Source organism: Polyodon spathula, chromosome 4 (assembly GCF_017654505.1).
Source record: "Polyodon spathula isolate WHYD16114869_AA chromosome 4, ASM1765450v1, whole genome shotgun sequence".
NCBI lineage: Eukaryota > Metazoa > Chordata > Actinopteri > Acipenseriformes > Polyodontidae > Polyodon > Polyodon spathula.
The window spans coordinates 96952217-96979224 of record NC_054537.1 but is presented as its reverse complement, the minus strand read 5'-3'; the positions used below and the strand labels follow the sequence as shown (position 1 = coordinate 96979224).

General features: G+C 40.6%; 1 pseudogene; it reads left to right on the top strand.

The window, feature by feature from the left end:
- The first annotated feature begins 240 nt into the window (after window positions 1-240).
- Window positions 241-27008, top strand: LOC121314017 (annotated as a pseudogene).

Below are 27008 nucleotides of genomic sequence, written 5' to 3'. Positions count from 1 at the left end.
CATCTGTAGGATGGTGCACAAAGAGATTAAACGACTTGTTCAGTGTCACAGAGTCAGTTAGTGGGAGACGAACCAGTGACTTTCTGAATCTCATTTACAATGTTAGACTACTGGGCTATCATAAGCAGGCAGGTGGTTCGTTCCCTGGCAAGCTGTGCTACCTACCTTCGGGGTCCGGGTTTCGTATCCAGGCGAGTTCTTCCTTTATTTTCAAAGACGGTTACTTTCCTATATAAGACAATGAGAAGCAGGCTCTTCCATGGAAGTGAGATGGACTGGGTTCAAATCCAGGTGAGTTTTGTTGATTTTCAAAGAATTTGTTAATTGTCCTTATATATAGTGTAAACCAACACTTTCCTGTGGGAGCTGGTCAGGGGGCTGATCCCATGGCCTCCTCTCCCTGAAGATGGTGGTTCAAATCTGGGTTCTGAAGGTGAGTTAGGGTTAGGATCAACTGGACCGCCTGTTTGTACAACATGCAGGTGATCACTGTTGAAAATATTCAATAAAAGAGTCACTTCTATATCTTTGACAGATTCAAACAAACAGATGTTGTGGAGAAAAAAACAAGCACAAATCTGTTTTGAAAAAAACTCCTTGTATCTATTAATCACGGCACAGTAATAATCCAAGCAGAAACTGCATTAGAAATAAATATACAGAACAAATAGCATGTCATATCAAATGGGAAGAAATGTAATATTTGGGAAAAAAAATAGATTATATGAAGTAACCATTTAATAAATAGAAATATTGAGCTATGTAATGTTTTCATAGAGGAAGGGGCAGGTTTCACTGAGACAGGCAGACATTATGAGCAAACCCTCTGTGTGCCGCTCCTTTGCTTCTGCTTCTGAGAGAGAGAGAGAGAGAGAGAGAGAGAGAGAGAGAGAGAGAGAGAGAGAGAGAGAGAGAGAGAGAGAGAGAGAGAGAGAGAGAGAGAGAGAGAGAGAGAGAGAGAGAGAGAGAGAGTGTTATTCTCACAAAATAGTTTGAAACACATTTGGAAAAACCTGAAATAATAAAGATGAAAAGGATGAGTGAAAACCTACTAAAAACAAATGCAAAGCACGGAAATATATATTTTGAATTATATATAAAAATACAGGGTGGAAATACAGTAGTTAAGAATGTGTCATGCAAGACGACAAAATTCATTGATGTCATATTTTACCAGGATGTAATGAAATAAGAACATAAGAACATAAGAAAGTTTACAAACGAGAGGAGGCCATTCGGCCCATCTTGCTCGTTTGGTTGTTAGTAGCTTATTGATCCCAAAATCTCATCAAGCAGCTTCTTGAAGGATCCCAGGGTGTCAGCTTCAACAACATTACTGGGGAGTTGATTCCAGACCCTCACAATTCTCTGTGTAAAAAAGTGTCTCCTATTTTCTGTTCTGAATGCCCCTTTTTCTAAACTCCATTTGTGACCCCTGGTCCTTGTTTCTTTTTTCAGGCTGAAAAAGTCCCTTGGGTCCACACTGTCAATACCTTTTAGAATTTTGAATGCTTGAATTAGGTCGCCACGTAGTCTTCTTTGTTCAAGACTGAACAGATTCAATTCTTTTAGCCTGTCTGCATATGACATGCCTTTTAAGCCCGGAATAATTCTGGTCGCTCTTCTTTGCACTCTTTCTAGAGCAGCAATATCTTTTTTATAGCGAGGTGACCAGAACTGCACACAATATTCAAGATGAGGTCTTACAAGTGCATTGTACAGTTTTAACATTACTTCCCTTGATTTAAATTCAACACTTTTCACAATGTATCCGAGTATCTTGTTAGCCTTTTTTATAGCTTCCCCACATTGCCTAGATGAAGACATTTCTGAGTCAACAAAAACTCCTAGGTCTTTTTCATAGATTCCTTCTCCAATTTCAATATCTCCCATATGATATTTATAATGTACATTTTTATTTCCTGCGTGCAGTACCTTACACTTTTCTCTATTAAATGTCATTTGCCATGTGTCTGCCCAGTTCTGAATCTTGTCTAGATCATTTTGAATGACCTTTGCTGCTGCAACAGTGTTTGCCACTCCTCCTACTTTTGTGTCGTCTGCAAATTTAACAAGTTTGCTTACTATACCAGAATCTAAATCATTAATGTAGATTAGGAATAGCAGAGGACCTAATACTGATCCCTGTGGTACACCGCTGGTTACCACACTCCATTCTGAGGTTTTTCCTCTAATCAGTACTTTCTGTTTTCTACATGTTAACCACTCCCTAATCCATGTACATGTGTTTCCTTGAATCCCAACTGCGTTCAGTTTGAGAATTAATCTTTTGTGCGGGACTTTGTCAAAAGCTTTCTGGAAATCTAAATAAACCATGTCATATGCTTTGCAATTATCCATTATCGATGTTGCATCCTCAAAAAAATCAAGCAAGTTAGTTAGGCACGATCTCCCTTTCCTAAAACCATGTTGACTGTCTCCCAGTACCCTGTTACCATATAGGTAATTTTCCATTTTGGATCTTATTATAGTTTCCATAAGTTTGCATATAATAGAAGTCAGGCTTACTGGTCTGTAGTTACCTGGTTCAGTTTTGTTTCCCTTTTTGTGGATCGGTATTACGTTTGCAATTTTCCAGTCTGTCGGTACCACCCCTGTGTCAAGAGACTGCTGCATGATCTTGGTTAGCGGTTTGTAAATTACTTCTTTCATTTCTTTGAGTACTACTGGGAGGATCTCATCCGGCCCAGGGGATTTGTTTATTTTAAGAGCTCCTAGTCCCTTTAACACTTCTGCCTCAGTTATGCTAAAGTTATTTAAAACTGGATAGGAACTGGATGACATGTGGGGCATGTTGTCAGTATCTTCCTTTGTAAAAACTTGTGAAAAGTAATCATTTAACATATTTGCTATTTTTTTTTCTTCATCTACGATTTTGCCATTTGTATCTCTTAAACATTTAATCTCCTCTTTGAATGTTCTCTTGCTGTTGTAATATTGGAAAAACATTTTGGAATTGGTTTTAGCTCCCTTAGCAATGTTCATTTCTATTTCTCTCTTGGCCTTTCTAACTTCCTTTTTGACTTGCATTTGCAGTTCTGTGTACTCTTTCTGTGTACTTTCTTTTTGGTCCTTTTTTAATGCTCTGTAAAGTGCCTTTTTTCGCTGAATATTTTTTTTAATTGATCTATTAAACCATTTTGGCAATTTAGTTTTACATTTAGATTTGTCTACTTTAGGGATATAATTGTTTTGCGCCTCTAGTACTACGTTTTTGAAGAACAACCATCCTTCTTCTGTGGGTGTTTTCTCTATTTTACTCCAATCTACTTCTGTTAGTCTCTGTTTCATACCTTCATAGTTTGCTTTTCTAAAATTGTAAACCTTAGCTTTAGTCTTTACTTTTGAGGATTTAAAAAACACTTCAAATGAGACCATGTTGTGGTCTGAGTTTGCCAGTGGTTCTCTGACCTCTGTTTTAGTTATTCTATCTTCGTTATTTGAAAAGACTAAATCAAGGCATGCCTCCCCTCTAGTGGGTGCCTTCACAAATTGTGTTAGGAAGCAGTCATTTGTCATTTCCACCATTTCTATTTCGTCCTTCGCGCTACCCACCGGGTTTTCCCATTTTATTTGGGGGAAGTTGAAATCCCCCATTAGTATGGCTTCTCTCCTTTACTATATAAGAAATATAAAACACGTAGGAGAGAACAGTACAACATTATAACAAATACAAAATCATCTATTAATATATAAGAAATAATTTTTAAAAAGTCACACATTGAATGGCATGTAGTTTTAGAAGAGATCAAATGAGAAAATACAGAAATAAAAGGAGAACAAACGATACCCGGGACGCGGAGCTGAGGAACAGCAGCGCACGCTCCTCCTCCATTTATAAACACGGACCGCATTTCAGACACCGCTGCGCTTGTGACATGGTCTCATGCTGCCATCTTGTGGTCATTTAATAAAACTGCTGGTTCTAGGAAACCAACATTTCGTTTTTAAATCTGGACATCTCAGCAGCCATTTGAATGACTTGGATTAACCTGGACCCCCCGTTCGAATATAAAAACATTTCTGAAACATTCTTAAAACACACCAAACAATCTTATTGACAGTATAACTTGAATTGCTTTTTAAAATCAACTTCACTGGTTGTGCATTCACTTGGTTTAAGAGCTCCGTCCATCATAATCTGCTAAAGAAAAGCATACACCTCCTGGCTTGGTTTCCTTCTTCCACAAATCAACATATTTAATGAGATCCAGCTGTTTCACACTGAGACACGCCACGGGTGAACTCATTAATTCGGCGCGGCTCTGTCGAGCGGGTAACAACGGGCAGAGCAGGCAGTGATCTTTATGAGGACGAGTAGAACGTAGCTCTCGCCATTCCGTATCCAATGCTGCCATCGTGTGGCCACACGGAGGAGGAGTCACCTCAGTGCCAGTGTGCGAACAGGAGCCACCAGCACAGACAGACAGGGAACAAGCACTACTCAATACACTGACAAACTGACAACTCCTAGCTCAACTTTACTACCTTTAAAACACTACAGTGATTCCCTTCAAGCTACAATGCTTCAAAAAGTCAACAACTCGCTTTGAAATAAAATGTCTTGTAAATACAACTTGCTGTGTTGAGGGTTTAATATGCATGAATGTTACTTAGCTACTTGAATGTTATAACATTACATGCATGTCATTGCAACTTCATAAAACTGCTTCAACATAAAATATTGTACATTTCAATACATGCACGAACATTTGTATTTCAAATTGAATACAAATCGTACATTCCCAACTCATTTAACATTACCCTTCCATGAATCAATTAAACTGCACTTTCAAATGTAGCTACAGTTACATTTCATCTGCATTACCACAAAAGGAAGCAACATGAAATATACTTAACTCTTCATTCTTCAAGTCTTGCTCGTGACAAGCACACAGAAAGGGATTCACATCTCCAACCTTGCAGAGAACAAACAGGCATCAGAAGACACACTGTGCACAGCAACGAGGTCACTCTGCATTCACTGCATTGAGTGACAAACCCCAGGGTGCTGCCAGAGACACACACAGTATGCAACACTCACACTGGTTAGTACAGGTATGAACACAACTCTGCACAGCCACGAGCCACAAATATAACAGCATAGCTGCAAGAGCAGCATCACCTTTCAATAAAACACCCTGAACTAAATCTCCACTCAAATCTAACAGCATAACATGTAACAAAATCTTTACACAAATCTAGCATGTGCAAAACTAAACACTATATATATATCTAGTTTTACTATTTATAGGTATTGGTAAAATGAACATTTTTGTTTTATTCTATAAACTACTGACAACATTTCTCCCAAATTCCAAATACAAATATTGTCATTTAGAGCATTTATTTGCAGAAAATGACAACTGGTCAAAATAACAAAAAAGATGCAGTGTTGTCAGACCTCAAATAATGCAAAGAAAATAAGTTAATATTCATTTTTAAACAACACAATACTAATGTTTTAACTTAGGAAGAGTTCAGAAATCAATATTTGGTGGAATAATCCTGATTTTCAAGTACAACTTTCATGCATCTTGGCATGCTCTCCACCAGTCTTTCACATTGATGTTGGGTGACGTTATGCCACTCATGGCGCAAAAATTCAAGCAGCTCAGCTTTGTTTGATGGCTTGTGACCATCCATCTTCCTCTTGATCACATTTCAGAGGTTTTCAATGGGGTTCAAGTCTGGCGATTGGGCTGGCCATGACAGGGTCTTGATCTGGTGGTCCTCCATCCACACCTTGATTGACCTGGCTGTGTGGCATGGAGAATTGTCCTGTTGGAAAAACCAATCCTCAGAGTTGGGGAACATTGTCAGAGCAGAAGGAAGCAAGTTTTCTTCCAGGACAACATAAGAACATAAGAACATAAGAAAGTTTACAAACGAGAGGAGGCTATTTGGCCCATCTTGCTCGTTTGGTTGTTAGTAGCTTATTGATCCCAAAATCTCATCAAGCAGCTTCTTGAAGGATCCCAGGGTGTCAGCTTCAACAACATTACTGGGGAGTTGATTCCAGACCCTCACAATTCTCTGTGTAAAAAAGTGTCTCCTATTTTCTGTTCTGAATGCCCCTTTTTCTAAACTCCATTTGTGACCCCTGGTCCTTGTTTCTTTTTTCAGGCTGAAAAAGTCCCTTGGGTCGACACTGTCAATACCTTTTAGAATTTTGAATGCTTGAATTAGGTCGCCACGTAGTCTTCTTTGTTCAAGACTGAATAGATTCAATTCTTTTAGCCTGTCTGCATATGACATGCCTTTTAAACCCGGAATAATTCTGGTCGCTCTTCTTTGCACTCTTTCTAGAGCAGCAATATCTTTTTTATAGCGAGGTGACCAGAACTGAACACAATATTCAAGATGAGGTCTTACTAGTGCATTGTACAGTTTTAACATTAATTCCCTTGATTTAAATTCAACACTTTTCACAATGTATCCAAGCATCTTGTTAGCCTTTTTTATAGCTTCCCCACATTGTCTAGATGAAGACATTTCTGAGTCAACAAAAACTCCTAGGTCTTTTTCATAGATTCCTTCTCCAATTTCAATATCTCCCATATGATATTTATAATGTACATTTTTATTTCCTGCGTGCAGTACCTTACACTTTTCTCTATTAAATGTCATTTGCCATGTGTCTGCCCAGTTCTGAATCTTGTCTAGATCATTTTGAATGACCTTTGCTGCTGCAACAGTGTTTGCCACTCCTCCTACTTTTGTGTCGTCTGCAAATTTAACAAGTTTGCTTACTATACCAGAATCTAAATCATTAATGTAGATTAGGAATAGCAGAGGACCTAATACTGATCCCTGTGGTACACTGCTGGTTACCACACTCCATTCTGAGGTTTTTCCTCTAATCAGTACTTTCTGTTTTCTACATGTTAACCACTCCCTAATCCATGTACATGTGTTTCCTTGAATCCCAACTGCGTTCAGTTTGAGAATTAATCTTTTGTGCGGGACTTTGTCAAAAGCTTTCTGGAAATCTAAATAAACCATGTCATATGCTTTGCAATTATCCATTATCGATGTTGCATCCTCAAAAAAATCAAGCAAGTTAGTTAGGCACAATCTCCCTTTCCTAAAACCATGTTGACTGTCTCCCAGTACCCTGTTACCATATAGGTAATTTTCCATTTTGGATCTTATTATAGTTTCCATAAGTTTGCATATAATAGAAGTCAGGCTTACTGGTCTGTAGTTACCTGGTTCAGTTTTGTTTCCCTTTTTGTGGATCGGTATTACGTTTGCAATTTCCAGTCTGTCGGTACCACCCCTGTGTAAAACCTGTGTACAACCTTGTACTTGGCTTGATTCATGTGCCCTTCACAAAGACAAATCTGCCCGATTTCAGCCTTGCTGAAGCACCCCCAGATGAGTCCAATTTTCAGCTTTGCCCAACACCTGGTCATCTAATGGTTAGATGGTGACCTGGAGAGGCCTACAAGCCACAATGTCTCGCACCCACTGTGAAATGTGGTGGAGGATTGGTGATGATCTGGGGGTGCTTCAGTAAGGCTGGAATCAGGCAGATTTGTCTTTGTGAAGGACACATGAATCAAGCCAAGTACAAGGTTGTCCTGGAAGAAAACAAACGTGTTCATTTTACGCAAACACATACCTATAAATAGTAAAACCAGAGAAAATTATAATTTTGCAGTGGTCGCTTAATTTTTTCCAGAGCTGTATATACACACACACACACACACACACACAATGCTGTTCCACATGATGAAGTTCTCCAACACCAACATCACAGTGAAAGCAGAAACACAAGTTACTTCATCAATAGAGAACATTTGAACACATCTTCAAACAGCTCCTCACAGGGGGAAGAAAAACATCGGGTGCCAGCGGCATACAAAACACAAACATATAAAATAAAACAAACATTTCAAAAAACACAGTCTTTCAAACAGAGCTTCTACGTGGTTGCATGGATGAAAAAACACTAAAAAAATGACATTTTCAAGTATAGCACAATACAGTGAAATGTGCCACCGAAGGATAGGTACAGCATCGGAAGCAAAAGGTCCATAAACATATACTTCTGCAGTGATTATTTGCATGTATTACTGTTAATCTGTATCAATTTTCAGTCTCCTACTACATTGACAGTCTGCTTGAGAGCCTGACATAGATGGATAAATAAAAATAAACAAATCCCCTGGGCCGGATGAGATCCTCCCAGTAGTACTCAAAGAAATGAAAGAAGTAATTTACAAACCGCTAACCAAGATCATGCAGCAGTCTCTTGACACAGGGGTGGTACCGACAGACTGGAAAATTGCAAACATAATACCAATCCACAAAAAGGGAAACAAAACTGAACCAGGTAACTACAGACCAGTAAGCCTGACTTCTATTATATGCAAACTTATGGAAACTATAATAAGATCCAAAATGGAAAATTACCTATATGGTAACAGGGTCCTGGGAGACAGTCAACATGGTTTTAGAAAAGGGAGATCGTGTCTAACTAACTTGCTTGATTTTTTTGAGGATGCAACATCGATAATGGATAATTGCAAAGCATATGACATGGTTTATTTAGATTTCCAGAAAGCTTTTGACAAAATCCTGCACAAAAGATTAATTCTCAAACTGAACGCAGTTGGGATTCAAGGAAACACATGTACGTGGATTAGGGAGTGGTTAACATGTAGAAAAAAGAAAGTACTGATTAGAGGAAAAACCTCAGAATGGAGTGTGGTAACCAGCGGTGTACCACAGGGATCAGTATTAGGCCCTCTGCTATTCCTAATCTACATTAATGATTTAGATTCTGGTATAGTAAGCAAACTTGTTAAATTTGCAGACGACACAAAAGTAGAAGGAGTGGCAAACACTGTTGCAGCAGCAAAGGTCATTCAAAATGATCTAGACAAGATTCAGAACTGGACAGACACATGGCAAATGACATTTAATAGAGGTTAAATACTGCACGCAGGAAATAAAAATGTACATTATAAATATCATATGGGACATACTGAAATTGGAGAAGAAATCTATGAAAAAGACCTAGGAGTTTTTGTTGACTCAGAAATGTCTTCATCTAGACAATGTGGGGAAGCTATAAAAAAGGCTAACAAGATGCTCGGATACATTGTGAAAAGTGTTGAATTTAAATCAAAGGAAGTAATGTTAAAACTGTACAATGCACTAGTAAGACCTCATCTTGAATATTGTGTGCAGTTCTGGTCACCTCGCTATAAAAAAGATATTGCTGCTCTAGAAAGAGTGCAAAGAAGAGTGACCAGAATTATTCCGGGCTTAAAAGGCATGTCATATGCAGACAGGCTAAAAGAATTGAATCTGTTCAGTCTTGCACAAAGAAGATTACGTGGCAACCTAATTCAAGCATTCAAAATTCTAAAAGGTATTGACAGTTTCGACCCAAGGGACTTTTTCAGCCTGAAAAAAGAAACAAGGACCAGGTTATATTGATTAATTCTGTTAGAAGGAGCAAAAAAATGTAAAACTTGATTACATTCTGTTAAGAAGGAGGGAGGGGGGAGGGATTGATATTGTGTGTCACTGACATGATATTTTATTTTATGTAACATGTGTGTTGAAATGCTTTGGCAACACTGGATCACTCCTGTCATGCTAATCAAGCCAGTTCAAATTTGAATAAGTCATTCATTGTGGTGCAGACTTGAGATAAAATATATATATAATATTATTATATAATATTATTATATAATATAATATTATTATATATAATAGTACCTGATCCACGACAACAGGGACCTCCATGCAACTGCATGGGCTGCATGTGACTAAAACCACAGCTGTCTTCATGTCCTTGTGAAATTTATAAAAGCCCAGAGATCGCATAATGAAGTTGCTGCTCTTGTGAGCAGGATTATTTATACACAGGATAATACCTATGTACACAAATATTTTAACAACAGTGCTGCAGTGTGTAAAAGATAATATCAAACACAACAGGTTGCTAAAAACTATGCATGCATACACACATGTGTGTGTGTGTGTGTGTGTGTGTATATATATATATATATATATATATATATATATATTGCTGCTGCTAATACAGGTGGTGTTAGTCACGAGCTATTTGTTCAGTTAGCTCACCACCTAGAAGTGATGTAAATCTATAATTGATTAACTGTCCCCACAAGAATAGAGGAGAGAATTAGCACACCTTAATAAAAATACGAAATTGGTTAGTTGCTTCCAAGAGCCCTGATTGCAACCAACGCTGAGCTGTGAGTTAAAACACAAAACAACATTAATTTAAACAATAAACTCCACACAAATACATAAACAACGCAGTGAATTCTAATGATAAATTACAGTTTAACACTAGAACTACCGGAGTGGTTTTTTTTGGTGGTGGGGGGGGGGGGGGGGTGGTGGGTGGTGGAAAAAATTTTCAAAAAAAGTTTTTTTTCTCCAATGATTTGGCAGAAACTCATCTGTGCTTTTTTTTTACCTTCCATATAATATATATATATATATATATATATATATATATATATATATATATATATATATATATATATATATATATATATATATCTATATAAATCTAAAATCTGGAAGCATCAGTAGGTGTCCAGGGGTGTAGAAACTGTTGGAGATATAGTACTTTATACCTACAAATACCACAGCTGTCATTTTGACTGTCAGTAAAAGCAGTGGGTTTGGCTTAGTGCTGCTGATTTTGAGAGCTTGGCGCTTGTTTTGAAAAGCTACAGGAGACATTTTCAGGCGTGATTTATCAACAGCTGTAGAAATAATTATTTTATATATAAAATGCTTATTTTCTATTTAAAATGAACAGACCAATACAACGCAGGACTACACAGCAAGTCTTAGGTGTGATTATATTGAAAAAAATAAAGTTACTGAATAATAGTGCCTCAAACCAGCTAGACTGGAGATGGAAATTACCATTGAATAACTAACAGAGCCAAACTCAGGCACAAAATTAAAAGATAAAGAGAAAACACTTCCATAAAACAGTCAAACAGACCAATCTTGGGCACTATGCTCTACCGCTTCAGGGAGTGTCGTAAGCTCCCGCTGCATGTCAAAAGTCGTCTCTGACCTGCTAAAACCATTGTGTTTTATAGCCCAGCATTTGCTGTTGTAACACGTTTCCCTGACGTGTAATAACGTGCAAAACTGTGTCACAGAAAATATTCTGAAGGAAAACAAACCATAACAACAAAACGTCGGATTTACAAAGAAATTATTGGAAAATAGAAGTGAGGAAATCGGAATTAAAGGTAAGCATCATGTTTGGTGTTTTAAAATAAACACGCTGTTTTTACTGCATTTAACACAGAACAGTTTCGTAGCATGTGACGCTGCTGTAGATTTGCATGTATTTTAATAGAAGGTAAAAAGACCGCTGCGGTAGTTCTAGATGTGCATGCACGCCGGTACAGTTCTGGTGTTAATTGATTCATTAAATTAACCACCATTGATCCCAAAATGATATATACAGATTGGCGAACAATCATTGTTGCAGGGAACAGGAATACTAGTAAAGAGCGACTTCAGTCCTCAACTCGTCTACGGCAAACACACAACAATATTTAATAACTAAAACACACATATGAACATAAGAAAGTTTACAAACGAGAGGAGGCCATTTGGCCCATCTTGCTCGTTTGGTTGTTAGTAGCTTATTGATCCCAAAATCTCATCAAGCAGCTTCTTGAAGGATCCCAGGGTGTCAGCTTCAACAACATTACTGGGGAGTTGATTCCAGACCCTCACAATTCTCTGTGTAAAAAAGTGCCTCCTATATTCTGTTCTGAATGCCCCTTTATCTAATCTCCATTTGTGACCCCTGGTCCTTGTTTCTTTTTTCAGGCTGAAAAAGTCCCTTGGGTCGACACTGTCAATACCTTTTAGAATTTTGAATGCTTGAATTAGGTCGCCACTTAGTCTTCTTTGTTCAAGACTGAACAGATTCAATTCTTTTAGCCTGTCTGCATATGACATGCCTTTTAAGCCCAGAATAATTCTGGTCGCTCTTCTTTGCACTCTTTCTAGAGCAGCAGTATCTTTTTTATAGCGAGGTGACCAGAACTGCACACAATATTCAAGATGAGGTCTTACTAGTGCATTGTACAGTTTTAACATTACTTCCCTTGATTTAAATTCAACACTTTTCACAATGTTTCCGAGCATCTTGTTAGCCTTTTTTATAGCTTCCCCACACTGTCTAGATGAACAAAAACTCCTAGGTCTTTTTCATAGATTCCTTCTCCAATTTCAATATCTCCCATATGATATTTATAATGTACATTTTTATTTCCTGCGTGCAGTACCTTACACTTTTCTCTATTAAATGTCATTTGCCATGTGTCTGCCCAGTTCTGAATCTTGTCTAGATCATTTTGAATGACCTTTGCTGCTGCAACAGTGTTTGCCACTCCTCCTACTTTTGTGTCGTCTGCAAATTTAACAATTTTGCTTACTATACCAGAATCTAAATCATTAATGTAGATTAGGAATAGCAGAGGACCTAATATTGATCCCTGTGGTACACCGCTGGTTACCACACTCCATTCTGAGGTGTTTCCTCTAATCAGTACTTTCTTTTTTCTACATGTTAACCACTCCCTAATCCATGTACATGTGTTTCCTTGAATCCCAACTGCGTTCAGTTTGAGAATTAATCTTTTGTGCGGGACTTTGTCAAAAGCTTTCTGGAAATCTAAATAAACCATGTCATATGCTTTGCAATTATCCATTATCGATGTTGCATCCTCAAAAAAATCAAGCAAGTTAGTTAGACACGATCTCCCTTTCCTAAAACCATGTTGACTGTCTCCCAGGACCCTGTTACCATATAGGTAATTTTCCATTTTGGATCTTATTATAGTTTCCATAAGTTTGCATATAATAGAAGTCAGGCTTACTGGTCTGTAGTTACCTGGTTCAGTTTTGTTTCCCTTTTTGTGGATCGGTATTACGTTTGCAATTTTCCAGTCTGTCGGTACCACCCCTGTGTCAAGAGACTGCTGCATGATCTTGGTTAGCGGTTCGTAAATTACTTCTTTCATTTCTTTGAGTACTACTGGGAGTACTATACACGTAGTTATATTAAAACCATTAAGACACAATGACCTTGTGTGTGCACATAAAATAATGAGTGGGGATAATAAGATAAATAATTCATAGCTAAAAACAACACAGCAACATAAAAACAAAGAGTCCTACAGGAGAAGGAGGCCGATGCACGTTCGATTATGATAAATGAAAAGTAGCAGATTAAGCCCTACAGCCAAAAAACAAACCCCCTAAGCATATATAAATATCAATGTGGTCTTGTTTTAGCTCAGGAGAATCCGGATTCAGTTTACTGTTAATGTTTTAAATGATCTTCTAGTGTGCTGGGAAACTTGAAGCAAGCATGGGGGCAGTCATTTTGGGCAGCATGCTTGCAGAGGTAGGCTCTGTTATAATCCTGAGCGAGTGTGAGGGCAGTCTGTTTCCCTACTCGTGTTGAGCCTCGTAGCTGACAAACTCGAGAGTGGTATAAACGCAGTTTTGTGGCTTTTGAAAGACGTATCATGCGTCTGGGTCGGATGTTCCTAGACAATATTACAATTGTTTACATTTTGTAAATACAAGATTGCATGTAGTTTGAGAACATCTTCCCCTGGCGGTTGACTAATGTAATGCCTTTGTCCATAGCCCGTATATTTACCCCTAATTCTATAGTTACTGGTTTATGAGACTTAACTGGAATTGATATTAAATTTACTAATACTTTTGCCCTTAATATATCATATTTTTTAGTATATATATTTTATCTCTATATATATATATATATATATCTATTATATAGATCCTATATATTATATAATTTACTTCTTCTATAAGAGTTTCGGCTTTTGACTAGCTCTATGAGTTATAAATACCTATGGAACTCTTTGTATATTATAGCAAGAGCTGTGTGGTTTAAACCCTATGCCGCCTACAGGGAATGACTATAAATTGCGCATGTATCCAACAACTTTCTATTTTAACGCTTGTAGTTTAATTACCAGAAATCACAAATTAAAACCCACTATATCAACAGAAAGGTATTGAGTAGACCTTTCCAATGACTTTCCTCGCTTCCTGTGAACCCAGTTTCATGTTGAGTCACAGTCTGGCAGTTATAAAAAGATTTCTTAAACACATCGTAATCACACTACAGTGCTAATAACTGTGTATCGCTTCTGTTTCCCCCGCGGTAAAAGCTCAGTGTAATACAGCACAGTGATAGCTAAGGCATAGGGAAACATTGTGAAACACGGAGAGCGTTGGGTTATGATGTGATACAGCCCTTTGAAATGTCTTTATAATATATAGTGCTAGACCATGATATTCATAAGATACAGCCCTGTGAAATGTATTTATAATATACAGTGCTAAACCCTGATATTGATGCGATCCAGCCCTTTGAAATGTCTTTATAATGTATAGTGCTAGACCATGATATTGATAGGGTAGAGCTCTCTGAAATGTGTTTGTATGAGTAGTTTGTATTGAATGGAAATGAAGTCGCATGACAATTTGATGTACTGCTTAATTAATCGTATTATTATTTTAAAGGTATCCCGTGCAGTCTGTGTATATGGAGGAAGCACTCCGCACAGAAGTATGCAATAGCAAAAAGTTTTTCTTTAGTAGTTCCACAAGTCTTCCAGTGATAGAAGAACGAAAAGCAACCGTTGTTGTTTCAGCTTTTGAAGAATAAATTACTTTTAACTTATGAACTGAGTGCTTTAATTATCCACACACACAATGCAAAGTATTGCACAATTAATAACACTGAGTTCCAGTTGCCAGCTGAGTTGTTATACTGAATGTATCATGTACCAGATTGAGCCACGGTGATATGGGGGTGCAGGGAATAAGGATTACACGCTAAAAGTAGATTTAGCACTGAATGCAGCATTATTTTTTAGACACTAGAGAATCAATTATCCAGTCTTTTGATCAGACGTACTGTCACACCTGTCACACAAAATTCCTGTTTAATTCTCCATAGAAGCGCACAACTTTTAGCCTGGCCAGGCATTCAAAATTCATTTTTTAAAATAAAAAAAAAAACTATTTAAATGTATGTTTGATGTTCTCCTTTTAAGAGCTGGTGTTAGGAAACGTTGCCCTTTTAAATGTGTTGGGGGACCTTGACCTTTTTAAACCTGCACTATGGGACTTCACCTTCTCACGTGGGGAGTTGTTTCTGCTAAAGGTTTGCCGCGGGATATTTAAAATCTGTTCAGGTTTGCTAAGCAGATTGTGTTCTAATGTAAAACTGCATTATGTTAGAAGTATACTATGTCAGACCTGTCGACCCTCACCAGGAGTCTCCCGTATTTTGGACCCTTGACCCGAACATCTCTCGTGACAGATTTTCTCCCGTATTGTACTGCCCAAACCCCTTATGCCCGCAAACCTTTAATGTTTATAAAATCCCTGGCCGATGTGTGATCAGTGCAATCCTCGTCGGTGCATAGCAGGGTTTAGGACGCAGGGGAGTCCCGTGGCAGGCATGCATTCAGTGCACCAGGCAAGTTAATAGAAAAAAGTCTAAGGTACTGCATGCAGGCAATAAAAATGTGCATTATAAATACCATGTTGGAGATACTGAAATTGAACAAGGAATCTATGAAAAAGACTTAGGAGTTTATATTGATTTAGAAATGTGTATTATCTGAGACAATTTGGGGAAGCTATAAAAAAGGCAAACAAGATGTTTGGCTATAGAGTGAAAAATGTTGAATTTAAAGAAAATGAAGTAATGTTAAAACTTTACAGTGCATTAGTAAGACGTGATCTAGAATACTGTGTTCAGTTGTGGTCACCTCGCTACAAAAAAAGGATAATTAGCCACACACCTGCACCCCCCTCTCCCTCACAGGGGAAACAGTAAAAAAAGTTATGATGGATTGCACAGACACACCCCCCCCCCCCCCCCCCCCCCATTTAAAACTGAAGTTTCAATTTACAAAAGCTCCCATATTTGACAGGTATGCTGTGTTTACTAGCTTTGTATTGTTTGTAAACCAGATTTTTAAAATAAATTTAGTACTAGCCAATTGATTTTTACCCCATTTTTCTCCCAATTTTAAATGTCCAATTATATTTTAGGCTCAGCTCACGGCTACCATCCCTGCGCTGAGTCTGGAGCTGCGAAGATGAGCACATACTGCCCCTGAAGCATGTGCCGTCAGCCGACCACTTCTTTACACTCTGCAGGACCACCATGTAGCCAATGGAGAGCTACAGCGTCGGAGGACAACGCAGCTCTGGGCAACTTACAGGTAAGGACACTGATTTATTAGTATTTTGAACGTGGATGTTTTGCTTCCTTGGATATTTTTTGCTTTGTTTATCCTGGGTTGGATTAGAAACACGTTTTGATTGTTTTTGTGCCTTTTGTACCAATATGGTTTTTTGCTGTTGGTCTGTTTTTTTGAGAATACTTTAACAGGACTATTAATACGGGATGTTGTTTTGTATTGCTGGATTGCTATTGCTTTATTGCATCTGTGTGCATAGTGATATGTTGTGAGAGAGCTCTAGTTGGAGAGCTGTAGTGGTCATGGGAGCGTTTTGTTTTCTTGTTCTTTGTTCACAGGTCTGTTGCTGTTCACCTTTGTAATAAAATGAAAGTCATTGAGAAAGAATGTATTATATATTTATATCGAGTGTTGTGAAAGTCAATCTACAAGTTATTTATTATTATTATTATTATTATTATTATTATTATTATATTACACCCCACATGACAAATCGATGAAACACATATAATGCTTTGAATTACTGAGTATTGACTATGGTAAGGCCAAAACTGTTGTATTACGACAGTAGATGAAAACACGTATATACATACATTTATATATACATACATTATAGTGCGTGAGACTGTACATGTATTTGCGTAACGTTTGCAGCATTGACAGGATGTGTAAGCAAGCTGTTTGTAGTGTATCGAAATGACTTTATTTTTAAATTGTGGTTTAAATGATTACGGGGCACATACTGACAAATTGTGACACGTTATGTTTTTTCCGTTAATGGCTATTGGAGTATAGATAAAAAGAACAGTGAAATGGGTGACAGTAATAAGTGATTGATTGTGGTGCAGACTTGAGATGAGTATATGGTTTATTATTAATTTTTTAATTTTTTTTTTAAACGTGAGGAACAACAACAGGGAGCCACATGCAATTGAATGGACTGCATGTGACTAAAACCATTATTGTTTGACAAACTAATTACTTTACTGGTATTTTAACATGACATTGTTAAACTCAGTGAACATGTTAAATTTAATATATAGCCATGAAGACAAATAAAATAAGGAAATGAATTAATAAATGTATTTTTATGTTCAGTAGCATGAGTTTTATTGTTTATATTTTTAGTTGAGTAATAGAACCTGTCGAGTGATTTCTTACACATTGTTAGATATTTGAAGTGCATTTGAAATGAAAGAAAGCCGATGGATCATAGACAAAGTTGTTGCTCTTGCGAACAGTATGTATAGAACTATTTTAACAACAGTGCTGCAGTGTGGAAAAGAAAATATCAAACATAATATGTTGCTGAAAACGATGCAGTTTTGAGCAATGTATTGTGCAAACTATACATACATATATATAATATATATATATATATATATATATATATATATATATATATATATATATATATATATATATATATATAAATCAGACAGACAGACTTGTTTTGCTGGTAATAAAGGTGGTGTTAGTGAACAGCTGTTATAGTAAGTTAAAGTAAATAGCAACATGACTGTTTGGAAACTCATTTACAGCAGACACACAACAATATTTAGGAACTAAAATACACACTTATATTAAAACTATGAATACACAATGATCTCGTGTATGCACATAATAGAATGAGTGCAGACAATACGATAAATAATCTATAGTTAAAAACAACACAGCAACACTTTTTTATTGGTCCTGTTGTAGCCCATAGCTGAATATCCGTGGGGGCTAAAAGCTGGGAGTGGTCTTGTATAAAAAGCAGTTTTGTGTTGTTGCAGAGAGGTATTGTGCGTGTGGATCGGATATTCCTAGACAATGTTACATTTGGTGAAAATAAGATTGCATAGTTTGAGAATATCTCCCTCTGGCGGTTGATTAGGGTGTTTTTCGACAGACTAATGTCATGGGTTGCTGCATAGCTCTTATATTTGCTTATTAGCAATAATTGTGTCGTATAGGTGAATATCTGTGGTGGCTACAAACCTGAGACTAGTCTTGTATAAAAAATCAGTTATGTGGGTTTGTAAAACTATTATGGGTTTGAATCGAAGACAAACTTACAAGTGTTTACATTTGGTGAATACAAGATTGCATGGCGTTTGAGAACATCTCCCCTGCCGGTTGAGTATGGTGTTTACAGCAGAGTAACGTAATGGGTTGTTGCATAGCCAATATATTTGCATACTACTGATCATTTTTATAGTTACTAATATGTCATATTTAATTGGAAATGATATATACAATACATACACAGTCGTTGAAGTTATTAAAATTTCATAAAACATTAAAGGCAATTTTGTTTTTACAATTTTGTCAATAATATAATATTGTTACTGAGTGTGAGAAGGAAACTGGCAGGTGCGCAGCTTTGCCTCAGAAAACCCTGCTGACCAATCAGAATTCGCACAGGGCAAGCATCGCGGTGTGAGTGGACAGTCACTGGCTGTGACTTCGCTGGTGTCAGACCCACCCAACTGAGGGCAAGCTTCCCGCTGGCTTTTCCAAAGAGCTGGAGGAGCTTGCTGATGGCTCGTTATCAGAGGAGAAAATGAAAAGATGGGATGATAAAAGGAGCTGTTAATGTGTCTGTTTTTTATTTACTCTTTACCCATTCTGACGTCAGGGGGAAATCGGGGAATAACTGGACATCCTTTATTAAAATTGAGATGGTTTTAAAGCACACGGATGCTGCTACCCCATCGGCACACGAAAACACTACAATTGTCTTCCGGTGAGGTATTTAAAATCCCCAAAATGATATTTACTCAGAAATAGGAAAGCAAACTACTGCACCACTGCGAACTAAGGTAGATAATAATAATAATAATAATAATAATAATAATAATAATAATAATAATAATAATACACTATTTGAGGTGTGCATTGTGTTCTCATTATACTAGAACGCGCGTAGTGTTCGTTGTTGCGTGTATTTGATTTTTGGATAGTGTACTCAAACCGGTGTTGTGTAATATTCTGCATCCCGTATAATTGTGCATCACCAGCTTATTGAAGTGTATGCAAGCAGGTGGTCTGGCGATTGGTCTTCCGCCACGGTTTGTTTTCGTTGGAATCCCTAAGTGAGCACTTTTCTCTCTAATGTTAAAGCTGGGGGCTAGTCTATATTTGCATTGTTACGAAGCAATGTTTTGTTTAATAATCAAAAACCACTTGATCGCATGCAGTACACTAAGCAGGGGATGCAGAGTATTACACAACGCCGGTAACTAAGCAGGAATGTGCTGCACTGCACTTGGGGGCTCTAATTTAGCCCCGAACGTGGTGTCTCAACAAACATCCTCGCCGGGGCTGTGAGAGAGTCGCATACAAATATAAAATGACTGTAACATAGACGTGTTACTTGAAAACGTGAACAGTAACGGTAGCGAGGTTTAGTCATGTGAAAACGATGCGTGTACACACACATGCACACGCACACACTGGGGCTGATCAAGCTCCTAGTAAAACCTGCACTGGTGGATAAACCGCTGTGCAATAGGAGTCTTATTAACGTCCCTGTCATGGTAAAGGAGCTGAGAAATATGTGTTCCAGCCGGGCTATCCCGAGGTAGATGGCTCGACTGCTTTTTAGAAATGAGCTTTTAATTCTAACGTTATTTAATGTAGCGAGGTGGTCCCCTCGGTGAACAGGGGAAGAGGAGTGACACAGCTGTTCAGCATGCGTGCACAGCACCAGCGTTTTCATCATCACTACAAACGGAGGAAACGCGTGTCCACAATGTGTTGCACTCGAGTTCGGATGACGTGGCTCTGTTGCAAGTCCAACAGCATGCATTGTTACAAGGCTAGTTCTCTTTGTGCGCCCTGACTGTCCATTCCTGCCCAACACAATGAACTGCTTTGCATTCGGTGTCACTGGTAAAGAGAGGTGGTGTTCGATTACTGCTAATGCTGGAATTAAAAATAAACTATATAAAATCTCCCTGAGATAAAAAGGTTAACAATTGTTATTTATTTTACAATTTTTATAGACGACTTGGTCAATACACCATTTATGTATTTAAAGTGTGTAAAGAGGGGAAGTACACATTTATTTATGTATGTATGTATGTATGTATGTATGTATGTATGTATGTATTTATTTATTTATTCTAAGTATTTTAAATGTTTAAAGCTATACCTTTTTCGAATGAGCTGTATGGGTTATAGAGCCAGTGCAGTGCAAGCATGTGGTTCACTTCGCAGATAGGAGTGGCAGTCTGTCATTGAACTCTGTACCAAATAAACCACCTTCAGACCTGATCATACAACACGGCAATCTCCCGGAGACACAGAGCACAATCCCTGGACCCGTGCAGTTGGCTGGTTCATACAGGGTGATTCCTGCTTCAGTGTCACGCAGTCATTGTTCCCCAGCACTTCCTCCTCCGACACAGCGTGCCGTCCTCTTTCTCCATCCTCCCCTCCCCCAGTATACAGGAATGGGATTGTGATTTATAAACGCCTGCCAGCCAGACTCCAAGCGGTGAGCTAGTTTGATCTGCGCCTCTGCATGGCACTCAGTAGCTTGCTGTGAAATGGGCTTGGGAGCCAATCGCTGCTGGTGCCAGTCTTGTCTGGGGGCCCACAGGCAGCGTGGCATTGCCATTTGGGAAGTGTTTTACTAGTCACGTGCCAGACAAGCCAGAGACAGTCTGCTGGAGTTGAGCTCTTTCAGCAGCTTGGCAACCTGCCCTGCTTCGGTTCTCTGGGTGAAGAGAGGCAATGTCAAACCTGCGGCTCTAACATTGAGACTGGCCATGTCAAACCTGCGGCACTAACATTGAGACTGGCTGTTTCAAGCTGGGGAGAGAAATAAACAGAAATGAAACTCTTGCGGGATACTTCTCATGTGATGAATGAGAGTCTGTCACAAAGACGGCTGGAGTGGGTGGCGTCAGACCAGAAGCAGGAAAATAAACAAAGACAGAGGTGGAGTTTGGTGGAGCTGAGCGAATGGTCTCGCTCAGCATGTAATGAATTAACAGGCAGACAGAAAATAAACGGTTAGAACAATACAAAAACAGGACACGGCACTGGTAGCCAAAATAAACAGAACAAAAACGGATTAAACTTAACAAAATGGTGCACGGATCGACACTGACAAACACGATGAGTTTAAATAAACAAGTATCGTGCTGGTCCCACCAGCACGTAATAACAATTGATATATCTAAGTTTCTCCTTCTCTAGCTTCCGTTCTCCAATCAACGAACACCCAACCGCGAATATGTGACAACGTGCATCTATATATACTGTTGTGCTGGGATTCAATTACCTATTAATTATTCATTTGAATCCCAGCACGTGAATATATAAAGTGCAATTCCCCGTGCTCACATATTACTACATTTTACTTGCACGTGAAGTGCTCTGCAATCCTCGTGCCTAAATACATATATACATTTTAAACACTTGTGTTACACAGACCCGTTTATATCCCGTGTACCAATGTCTATACACCAACATTTAAACACACCACACGCAACACATAACAGATAATATACACAGGGGCGGGCACTTTGTCACAGAGTCACATGGTGATTTGTGAACCCCAGACCAGCATCAGAGAAATCCAGTTCTCACTGCTCTGCTTCATTTAGAAATGCCTTGTTAGAAATACACATGCCTTTTTTTTTCTTGTCAGATTGTAGATTGATCGTTTAACGAGGTATTTCTGTTTAACGAGGTATTTCTGTTTAACAAGGTATTATATGATGAGTGTTAATTACAGTAATGATAACACCTGAACACTCGCTGTTGTTTTATTTGTGTTGCAGATTCATCAGCGGATCATTTCCTGTGCAGTTTGGAGTGAGGTAAAGAGCTGAAATACAGACTGAACTCCTGCTGGACTGGTCATCATGCAGTCTGGATTCAGTGACCTTCAATACAACTACTGTGTGTAGAACAGCAGGGTCTGCAACAGCACCGCCTCTAAATGGACCACCGGAAACAGACTGCTCCTCAAGTATAATCTCATCCAATAGAATATAGTGTGTGTTACTTTACATAACTTTATTGTGGATGTTTTCTAATGAGTTCTATTGAAACTGGATTTATTTATATATAGATGTGTATATTAGACCCATCTTGAGGTTGTAAGGTTTACTTTTGTAGGATTTACAGAAACTATATATGGACTAGGATTTATTTATATATAGATGTGTATATTAGACTTGTCTTGAGGTGGTAAGGTTTACTTTTGTAGGATTTACAGAAACTGTATATGGACTGGGATTTATTTAATAAGACTGGTCATATAGGATTAACTGTCGCCCTCCACTCCATCACTGTCAATCGAGGCGATCTTGCACGGAGAATTTAGGAACCACAGTGGCAGCGGTAGCAGTGGAGGGGGAGCCGGCCCCCGCTACGCCCTGACACTCACCCCCTCAGAGCTGCACATCCAGCGGCTGGTTCCTCGCCCCCAAGACGACCGCAGGACTGTGGTGTCGCTGTCCGACGTGGTCGGCTGCCATGTCATGCGTCGCAAAGCATCGCTGGTGGAGGGAGGAGGGGTCAAGGAGGGTGAAGGACCCGCCTACTTCTCCCTCTACTCCTATCCAGAGAAGAAGAGGCGGATGGGGGGTGGCCCGGACTTTCCGAGTGGATTCGGCGGCCCGGGTGTCGGAGAACCGGAGCGTGGCTGAGAAATGGATGACTGGAAATACAGGTAAAGACAGTGTGTGTGTGTGTGTGTGAGAGAGAGAGAGAGAGAGAGAGAATCTGCCTGTCTCTGTCTGTGTGTGTATCAGCAGGTAAAGACAGAGTCTGTGTGTGTGTGTGTGTGTGTGTGTGTGTGTGTGTGTGTGAGAGAGAGAGAGAATTTGCCTGTCTCTGTCTGTGTGTGTGTGTGAGAGAGAATTTGCCTGTCTCTGTCTGTGTGTGTATCAGCAGGTAAAGACAGTGTGTGTGTGTGAGAGAGAGAATCTGCCTGTCTCTGACTGGTGTGTATCAGCAGGTGAACACAGTGTGTGTGTGACACTGAATCCCCCTTCCTCTCTCTTATATTATGCATTGTATCTGCACTTTGTGAAGTGCTTTGTGATAGGTGTTCACTATGAAAGGTGCTGTATAAAATATATATTGATTGAATGATTATCAATGCAGTGCAGGCTGGGACACATTTTCTCTTATCATGGCACCAAGACACTGGGGCCTCAAGCATGTCAACTTTTACAGGCACTGATTTCGGACACACATTTGGGGGGGGGGGGTAATGGCACAGGCACCCCCTGTACCCCTCTCACTATTTTTCTTCCCCGCTCTTGCTCTCACATTCACTCGCTCTTCTTGGTTTCATTTCCTCAGAGATCACCAGCAGTCTCTTGCCCTGCCCCTGTTACCTCCTCCTATTGGTTAACCCCTTCAGTGGGAGGGGCCAGGCCATGCAGCTCTGTCACACCCACATTCTGCCGATGGTCCGGGAGGCGAACATCAGCTACAATCTCATCCAGACAGGTGAGAGCTCCTGCAATCACTGAGACTCGTTGAGACACGCCCCCCCCTCCTGCAGGAGTAAGAGTCCGGGCTGTATCTGGGTATGGGTTTGTGTCTGTCTGTGTCTCTGGGTATGGGTCTGTGTCTCTGCCTATGTCTCTGGGTATGGGTCTGTGTCTTTGTCTATGTCTCTGGGTATGGGTCTGTGTCTTTGTCTATGTCTATGTCTCTGGGTATGCGTCTGTGTCTCTGGGTATGGGTCTGTGTCTCTGGGTATGGGTCTGTGTCTCTGTCTATGTCTCTGGGTATGGGTCTGTGTCTCTGTCTATGTCTCTGGGTATGCGTCTGTGTCTCTGGGTATGGGTCTGTGTCTCTATATGTCTCTGGGTATGCGTCTGTGTCTCTGGGTATGCGTCTGTGTCTCTGGGTATGCGTCTGTGTCTCTGGGTATGGGTCTGTGTCTCTGGGTATGGGTCTGTGTCTCTGGGTATGTGTCTGTGTCTCTGGGTATGTGTCTGTGTCTCTGGGTATGTGTCTGTGTCTCTGGGTATGCGTCTGTGTCTCTGGGTATGGGTCTGTGTCTCTGGGTATGGGTCTGTGTCTCTGGGTATGGGTCTGTGTCTCTATATGTCTCTGGGTATGCGTCTGTGTCTCTGGGTATGCGTCTGTGTCTCTGGGTATGCGTCTGTGTATCTGGGTATGGGTCTGTGTCTCTGTATATGTATCTGGGTATGGGTCTGTGTCTCTGCCTATGTCTCTGGGTATGGGTCTGTGTCTTTGTCTATGTCTCTGGGTATGGGTCTGTGTCTCTGTATGTCTCTGGGTATGGGTCTGTGTCTCTGGGTATGCGTCTGTGTCTCTGGGTATGGGTCTGTGTCTCTATATGTCTCTGGGTATGCGTCTGTGTCTCTGGGTATGGGTCTGTGTCTCTGTATATGTATCTGGGTATGGGTCTGTGTCTCTGTCTATGTCTCTGGGTATGGGTCTGTGTCTCTGTCTATGTCTATGTCTCTGGGTATGGGTCTGTCTGTTTCTGGTTATGTGTGTGCAGGTATAGGGTTAGCTATGGGTGTCATTTTTATCTCTTCTCTTCCAGAGCGTCCGAACCACGCCCGGGAGCTGATGAGGGAGATTGCGCTGCAGGAGTGGGACGGCATTGCCATCATCTCCGGGGATGGACTGCTGCATGAGGTCTGTCTGCCTGCTTCTTTCTCTGTCTCTCTCTGCCTCTGCTTCTCTGTGTTTCCTTCCTTTCCTCCTCTCTGTACTAATGTGATTGCTGTCTTTGCAGGTGATTAATCGTCTGATGGCTCGAAGGGACTGGAAGCAAGTTATCACGACTCCAGTGAGGATCCTGCCCTGTGGCTCTGGCAATGCCCTCGCTGGGGCAATAAACCACAAAGCTGGGTAAGTTAGTACATGTCTGCCTGGACAGAGTGCAGAATAACGGGACATTGAAAGCATTGCCAGAGCTGTTGGATTCATTCATTACAAACATATAGTACATTGGTAATGAATAAATTGCACAAGTCAGTAAAATAATTTCAAACAAAGTATCTCTCTCTTTGTCTCTCTCTCTCTCTCTCTCTATCCACCCTTGAAGTTTTGAGATGTGTCTCCAGGACCCCTGCTTGATGAACTGCTGCTTTCTGCTGTGCAAGGGAGGAGTCTGTTCCATCGACCTTGTTTCCATAATGATGTCGACATAGATCACCGCAAAGCATCCTGGGGAAAAAACTGCCATGGAACCCGGCAAAGCCGGAGCGACTGGCCAGCGAGGAGAAAGGGGCGGGGTCAGCGAGCTTCGGTGGGGGTCACAGGTGCCTCTTCTCCTTCCTGTTAGTGGCCTGGGGCTTTGTGTCCAACGTGGATATCGAAAGTGAACGCTACCGAGGGCCGCCCCCCCTCGCCCAGCTCCAGCAGCCCCCCAGGAGGCCTTTATCTAGGAGCATCACAGAGGGCCTGGGGGCCTACAGCCGGGTCCCCCTGCACAGGACGGTGTCTGATATGGGACTGAGAGAGGAGCGCAACCTACTGAAGAGAAACACCCTGAGCGCTCTGTCTCCCGTGCCGGGCTGCTTGCAGGAGGGGGTCGGCCAGGAGTCGGAGGAGACTCCCACTTTCCAAGCAGTACCAGGAACTATTGAAGAGGTGTTGCCCCCGTCCACACCCCAGTCACACCCAAGCAGTGCTGTGGTACAGCCTGCCTGTGCACCCCCTAGTGACGGCACACCGACAGTGCAAGCTTCCTCGTCCTGTTTAGCAGAAGGGGTGCCGTCCATTTCCGAAGCAGCCGCTGGTCACCCGTACAATACCGCACCCACCCAGGAAGTACCAGTCTCACTGGCCCCTCCCGTTCCCAGCCCCTCCCCTTCGCCCTCGTACTTGCATCATTACCTGACTTCAGCATTCACCTTTGACCTCCCGGTGTCGGCAGATCAAAACCCCACCTCCGAACTGAACCACCAATCGGAAAGCGGCTCTCAGACGAGAGCAGGAGAGTGGGTAGCTCAACCTAGTGGCAGCGTCGATTGCGCGGAACAGCAGTCTACATTCCTCGCGCGGACGATGGATGCGTTCAACTCCGTAACCCAAGAGAGAGGTGTGAAGAATGACCCAGTGCAGAATGCAGGAAATCATTTCCATCCACGAGCGGAAGACGAGACCGGACCGGTTGACGGGCTCCTGCAGCCTTTGGATCGGCCGGTACCGAAGAGGGGGACTTTGTCCTGGTCTTGGCCGTCTATCAGTACCACTTGGGAACAGACTTATTCGCGGCCCCCCAGGCCTGCTTTGATGACGGTGCCATCCACTTGAGCTTCATGCAAGCCGGGATCTCCAGGGGGGGTTCTGCTTCGACTCTTCCCACCAGGAGATCGAGAGCCCTTTCGTCAGCCACATCCAGACCCGAGCCTTCAGACTGGAGCCCCTGTCCCACCGAGGCACGCTGACCGTGGGTGGAGAGCTGGTGCCGTATGGATCTCTGCAGGCTCAGGTAAGGATCTTCGACGACATGATGTTAAATAAAAATCTAAATTACGTTCGGATAGGATGTTTTTATTATGTGTCAAGAATGGATTGATTTTGATCATGTCGGAGCCAAAGCCACAAATGTTTTACATCAGCCATGTGAAGTTGTGGTGAATGTAGCCTCCGTTCTGTTTAAAATCTGCCTCTGTTCCCTTTCAGGTGCATCCTGGGATGGATCGTCTGATTGTCAGAGACCCTGCTTTGAAAATCACAAAGTTCTGA